The following is a 5,930-nucleotide window of genomic DNA, read 5'->3' as shown; positions in this document are numbered from 1 at the left end:
CACAGCTCCCAGGGTCCTAACCACCAGCCTGGGAGCACTTATGGAGGGATCCAGGGCTTTAGCTGAATATGTAAGAGTAGAGGGCCCTGCTGGGCACAGGTGGAAGATGAGATCCTTGACCTCATGAAGGCTGGACGCCCCAGGGGGGTGGGAATTTTGAGGGTGGGGAAATGGGAGTGGGGGGGTAGGTGGGGGTTACATCCACAGAGAAGAAGGAGGAGGGGTAAGGGGATGGGGGGTTCCCAGGTGGGTGGGGGATGGGGTAAGGGGTTAACATATGAAATGTAAATAAAATATCCAATAAAAAAAATAAAATAAAAAAAAAGAAGTGCAAACAAACAAATAAAAAAGAACTTTTCAAAAGTCTGGCTGCAGTACAGAGATTATATCCAGTATTAATTTCTTAGTATCATCTAATATTTATGCCACATTAAATTATTTTAAAATCCTTTAAAAAAAAGAATAAGGCTGATAAGACTTCTAGGTTCATATACTCTCAAAGAGTTCTAGTATAAGCTCTCAAAAGCATAGTATTAATATTTTATTGAAAAATTATAATCAGTAAATGAAACGTAATGTATGAGTTAATAATGTTTTACATATTTATATACCTGTTACCAACAACTAGCTCAACAGACAACATTCCTATCAGACAAGAAGTTACTTTCTCAGTTACTACTAATTCTTTTACCCTTTTGTAAAGGCAATCCACATATATATAATTTTAGATTTGTTTATTTCTATGTATATGATTGTTTTGCTTTGTGGAAGATGTCAGAAGAAGGAATTATATAAGACATCAGATCTCCTGGAACTGGAGTTAACAAATTATTGTGAGCCATCATTTGGGTACCCAGACTCAAATTGGTTTCCCTGAAAGAGCAAGAAGCACTCCCAGACATTGTGTCAACTTAGTTGTTACAACATGACATCATAATAGTTTTGTTCCTCTTCTTGTCATAACTGGTGTTTTGAAGAGATCTTCGTTTGTTTTATATATCTATCTCAGTTTTATATTATACTTTCTGTTTATAAGTATCTCTCATATTACTATACATAATAATAATTCATTATTTATAATTCTAAGATTTCACTTTACTTATACAACACTATTTATACATTTCATTGTAGATATGCAACTGGAATTTTTCATGGTACAGCTATCTGAATAAAACTTTCATAAGTATGTTGGTTATATCTTTTGACAGACCATAGAAACTATAATCTTTTCTGTTGAGGTTGTGTACAGAATATGATTCCTGGGCCACAGGGTAGATGTACTCTTACTGCCAACCCAATTTCTAAAGAGGCTCTACCACTCTGTATAAGCAACAGGAACATATGGCAGTTCTATTCATTCTACATTCTTGCCAAAATTTATTATTGGTCCTTTTTTGGTTTTTTTTGAGATATTATTGGTCCTTATTTTAATTTTAACTATTCAAGTTGGTATATAGCAGTATCTAGCTGTTACTTTAAATTTATTGCATATTACGAAATATATACTATTTACTTATAAGCACTTACTGTTTGTATATTGTTTTATAGAATCTAGGTTAAAATTTATGTCCATTTTTAATTGAGATATTTATATTTCTTATAGATTTTTATGGAAGCTTTATATACTTTGTTTCTTTATATAGCATGTGTTTGATATATTCATTCTCCAAGTCTATAGCATGACTCTCTGCTCTCTTAAATGCAGTTCTTACTAAAGAAAAGCTCTTAAATTTAATTGAGTAAAATTACATCAATCTTCTTGCTAATGATTGTCTCATTTACTGTCCTATTTAGGAAACATTTGTTATGGGGTTAGGCAGATGTCTTTGCTATTAAAGAGTATTTACTTCTCTTGTAATGAACCAGGGTTTCTTTTTCACCAGCCACATTCTGGACTCAAAACTGCTACAAGTTCCATAGGACTGATTTCCCCATTGGCTTCCCTGGGCACCTTTCATGGACAAACTGCACATAAACTCACACAGGTGCGCACGCACATGCACATACAGACATACACACATACAAATCTAAATAAAAATAAATAAACCTTGTTTTGTTTATTTTATTTAAATACATTTCAGAATTTTAGACATGTATATTTTACAGCATTTCTATTCCTCTGTTTCAACTCCTCCCATACACCTCCCATTATCTCTCTAATTTATGATCTCTTTTTTTATCACTTTATACATAGAGACACATATACATACATATGAACATACATGTATATGTATAAATACAGCCTGCAGAGCTGTTTTGTTTGTATGTATACATTTTTTAATGCTGACAACATGGTACTAGATAACCAATTAGGGAACTTATCCCTTGAGAAAGACTAACTGTACCTCTTTCAGCAGTCATTAATAGCAAGTATTTCTTTAGTGACAAGTGAGGCCCTCTGACATTTGCTGTATCCACATTGGCATGTTAGCTGGTGTCATCATTCTGGTCTTGTTTAGGCATACATATTTGATAAGATTTCATGGATATATTCTCCCTGGAATATATAGAGTACACTCTCTAACAGCAGATGTACTGATTATATGACTTTTATAATTTTGCCACTCCCTGTTTCATGATGTTTCTTGAACTTAGGCATAAAGGTTGTATTGTATAAATGTATACATTAGTGGTGGGAAGCCCATAGTCACTTTTTCTCTGTATTTTAAACAGTCATTGCTTTCTGTATTGACCATCATCTATTGTAAAAAGAAGCTTCCTAATAAGGGGTAAGCATTGTATTCATGTGTGGGTATTAGGCTAGGCATTTAAAATGCAGTTCGAAATTATACTAGTTTTGAAAATGGCCATAGTAGGTTCTACTATAGGATCCATGATCCCACTATCCACAGGTAGCTTAAAATAGTAACCATAAGTTTTCCCTATTGACCAGTCCATAAGTCCAATTTTAGGGCTGTTGCTTATGCCTAGATTTAAGGGGCTCTATTGTGCCTTTGTGATTATCATGTTAATCACATTGGACATTGCTGAGGTTTACAGCTGGATAGGTCTCATAATTGTTTGATACTAATCAGCTTCACTCTACTTTTACTATCTATTCTGTGTTTTTCTCGAATTCCATAAAAGATCTGAAGTCATGAATATTTTTACTTTCATAGTCTAAGTTCCTTAATCTACCTGCTAGTCACATGGACCTGGTTACATTTAAGTAGCAATATGTCAATTTATTTTTTAGTTATTTCCTTTATTCTTATGATTATAATATGATTAACAATTTCCCTCCTTGTATTCCTCCCTACAAATCACTTCCGTACTCATCTGTTTTATATAGGTTTTCACCTGCTATGATCAAATACCATGATTAAAGCAATTAATAGAAAAAGGGATTGTTTCAATTATTCTTCCATATCACAGTTCATCAACAAAGTCAACCAGAACAGATATTCAAGCAGGGTAGCAGCCTGAAGGCAGAAACTGATTCAGGGGACTTGGAAGAATTACTAGGTTGATCCTTGTCTGTTTCTTAGCCACTTTTTAAAATAGCATCCAAGACCAACATCCCACCTTGCATTTGGTACTTCAACATTAATCAATAATTAAGAAACTACTCTAAAGGCTTACCTAAAACCTGAAGTTACGGAAGCATCCTTTTAATGGAAGTTTCCCTCTCTTAAATGACTCTACCTTGTGTCAAATTAGTATAAATCTAGCCAACACAACCTCAATTGTCTATTTCATATACATAGTCTCTTTTAACATTAAATTTTATTATATATATGGGACTTATATAATCTAACCAATATGTATAATATTATGTGAATATATTTTTTCTAAGCTTAATTAATGTTACTTTTCGTTTTTCATCATCATCATCATTATCATTATTATTATTATTTAATCTTTTTATTTTATGTCCCAGTCATTATATCCCCCTTCTGGTTCACTCTTCCATTGTTTCTCATTCCATTTCTCCTCCTCCATCTCCAAGAGGGTGTCTCTACCCTACCCCCATAAGAACTCTGCACTCCCTGAGGCCTCAAGGTTTTTGAGGGTTACGTACATCTTCTCTCACTGAAACTAGATCAGGCAGCCCACTGCTGTATATGTGTTGGGGGCCTTGTACCAGCTAGTATATCCTGTTTGGTTGGTGGCTCAGTATCTGAGAGATCACCAGGGTCGAGGTTAGTTGACACTGCTACACTTCCTATGGGGTCACCCTCCTCCTCAACTTCTTCCATCTTTTCCCTAATTCAACTCCAGGGGTCCCTAGCTTCTGTCAATTGGTTGAGTGTAAGTATCTGCATCTGACTCTTTCAGCTGCTTGTTAGACTTTTCAGAGGGCAGACGTGCAAGCTCCTGTCTGTAAGCACATCATAGCACCAATAATAGTGTCAGGTCTTGGACCCTACCCTTGAGCTGGATCCCCATATAGGGAATTTCCTTGTATTTTTCAGGGCTAACCATTAGGTTTTGGAGAACAAATTGGTGTGCTCTCCCCTGGAAAAGACCACTTCACCTGCTGTTAATATTCTTCAGTTGCTTGGAGTTATAGGTGTTGGATTGGAGCCTCTTCAAAGGACTTAACATCCTACTCCACAGATAACTTGCTCAGCCATGGTGGTTGCTGCTCTGTTCATAATATTGGGAAATATACACATCTTTCACTTGCTTGGTTAGAGTCACACCAAGGTATTTTATATTATTTTGAATATTGTGAAGGGTATCATTTCCCTAATTTCTTTCTCAGTCATTTATCATTTGAGTAGAGGAAAGCTACTGATTTCTTTGAGTTAATTTTATATTCAGTCACTTTGCTGAAGTTGTTTATCAGCTGTAGGAGTTCTCTCATGAGTTTTTTTTTTGGGGGGGGGCTCACTTATGTATACTACCATATCATACACAAATAGTGATATCTTGACTTCCTCCTTTCTAATTTGTATCCTTTTGATCTTCTTTTGTTGCCTAATTACTCTAGCTAGAACTTCTAGTACTATGTTTGACAGAATGGGAGAGAGTGGGCAGGCTTGTCTTGTCCCTGATTTTAGTGGGATTGCTTCAAGTTTCTCTCCATTTAGTTTGATGTTGGCTATTGGTTTGCTGTATATTGCTTTTATTATATTTAGGTATGGACCATGAATTCTTAATCTCTTTAACACTTTTAACATGAAGGGTTGTTGTATTTTGTCAAAGGCTTTTTCAGCATCTAATGAGATGATCATATGGTTTTTTCTTTGAGTTTGTTTTTATAGTGGATTATGTTGATGTATTTCTGTATATTGAACCATCCCTGCATCCCTGAGATGAATCCTACTTGATCATGGTGAATGATAGTTTTGATGTGTTCTTGGATTTGGTTTGTGAGAATTTTATTGAGTATTTTTGCATGAATTTTCGTGAGAGAAATTGGTCTGAAGTTCTCTTTGTTGGGTCTTTGTGTGGTTTAGGTATCAGTGTGACTGTGGCTTTATAGAATATATTGAGTAGTCTTTCTATTTCTACTTTATGTAATTATTTGAGATGTCTTAGTATTAGGTCTTTTTTGAAGGTCTGAAGTGTTCTTCAAGTGAGGAATGGATATTAAAAATATAATACATAAACACTGTGAAATACTAGAGAGCTATAAAGATAACAGAAATTAGAAAATGTTCAGGTAAATCAGTGGGAGTAGAATTATCATATTGAGTGAAATGACCCACACCCAGAAAGAGGAACATAAATTATATTTTCTCTCATCAGAGGTGTCAAACAATAGAGAGGTAAATAGTAGGGTATCTAATGAATGAAAGGGAAATACTGGAAGGAGGGCTCTAATTGGGGAATGGGGAATGTATAAATACAAAAGGAGGACTAGGATGAAATAGCAGTAAATGAGTTTAAAAACATCATAATAAATATTAACTATTAAAAATACTCATGATACATGCAAGTGGATATATATATATGTGTGTGTGTGTGAGTGTGTGTATATA

This window comes from Grammomys surdaster, unplaced genomic scaffold (genome assembly GCF_004785775.1).
Source record: "Grammomys surdaster isolate TR1022 unplaced genomic scaffold, NIH_TR_1.0 125982, whole genome shotgun sequence".
In the NCBI taxonomy this organism is placed as follows: domain Eukaryota; kingdom Metazoa; phylum Chordata; class Mammalia; order Rodentia; family Muridae; genus Grammomys; species Grammomys surdaster.
This window is presented reverse-complemented; position numbering follows the sequence as displayed.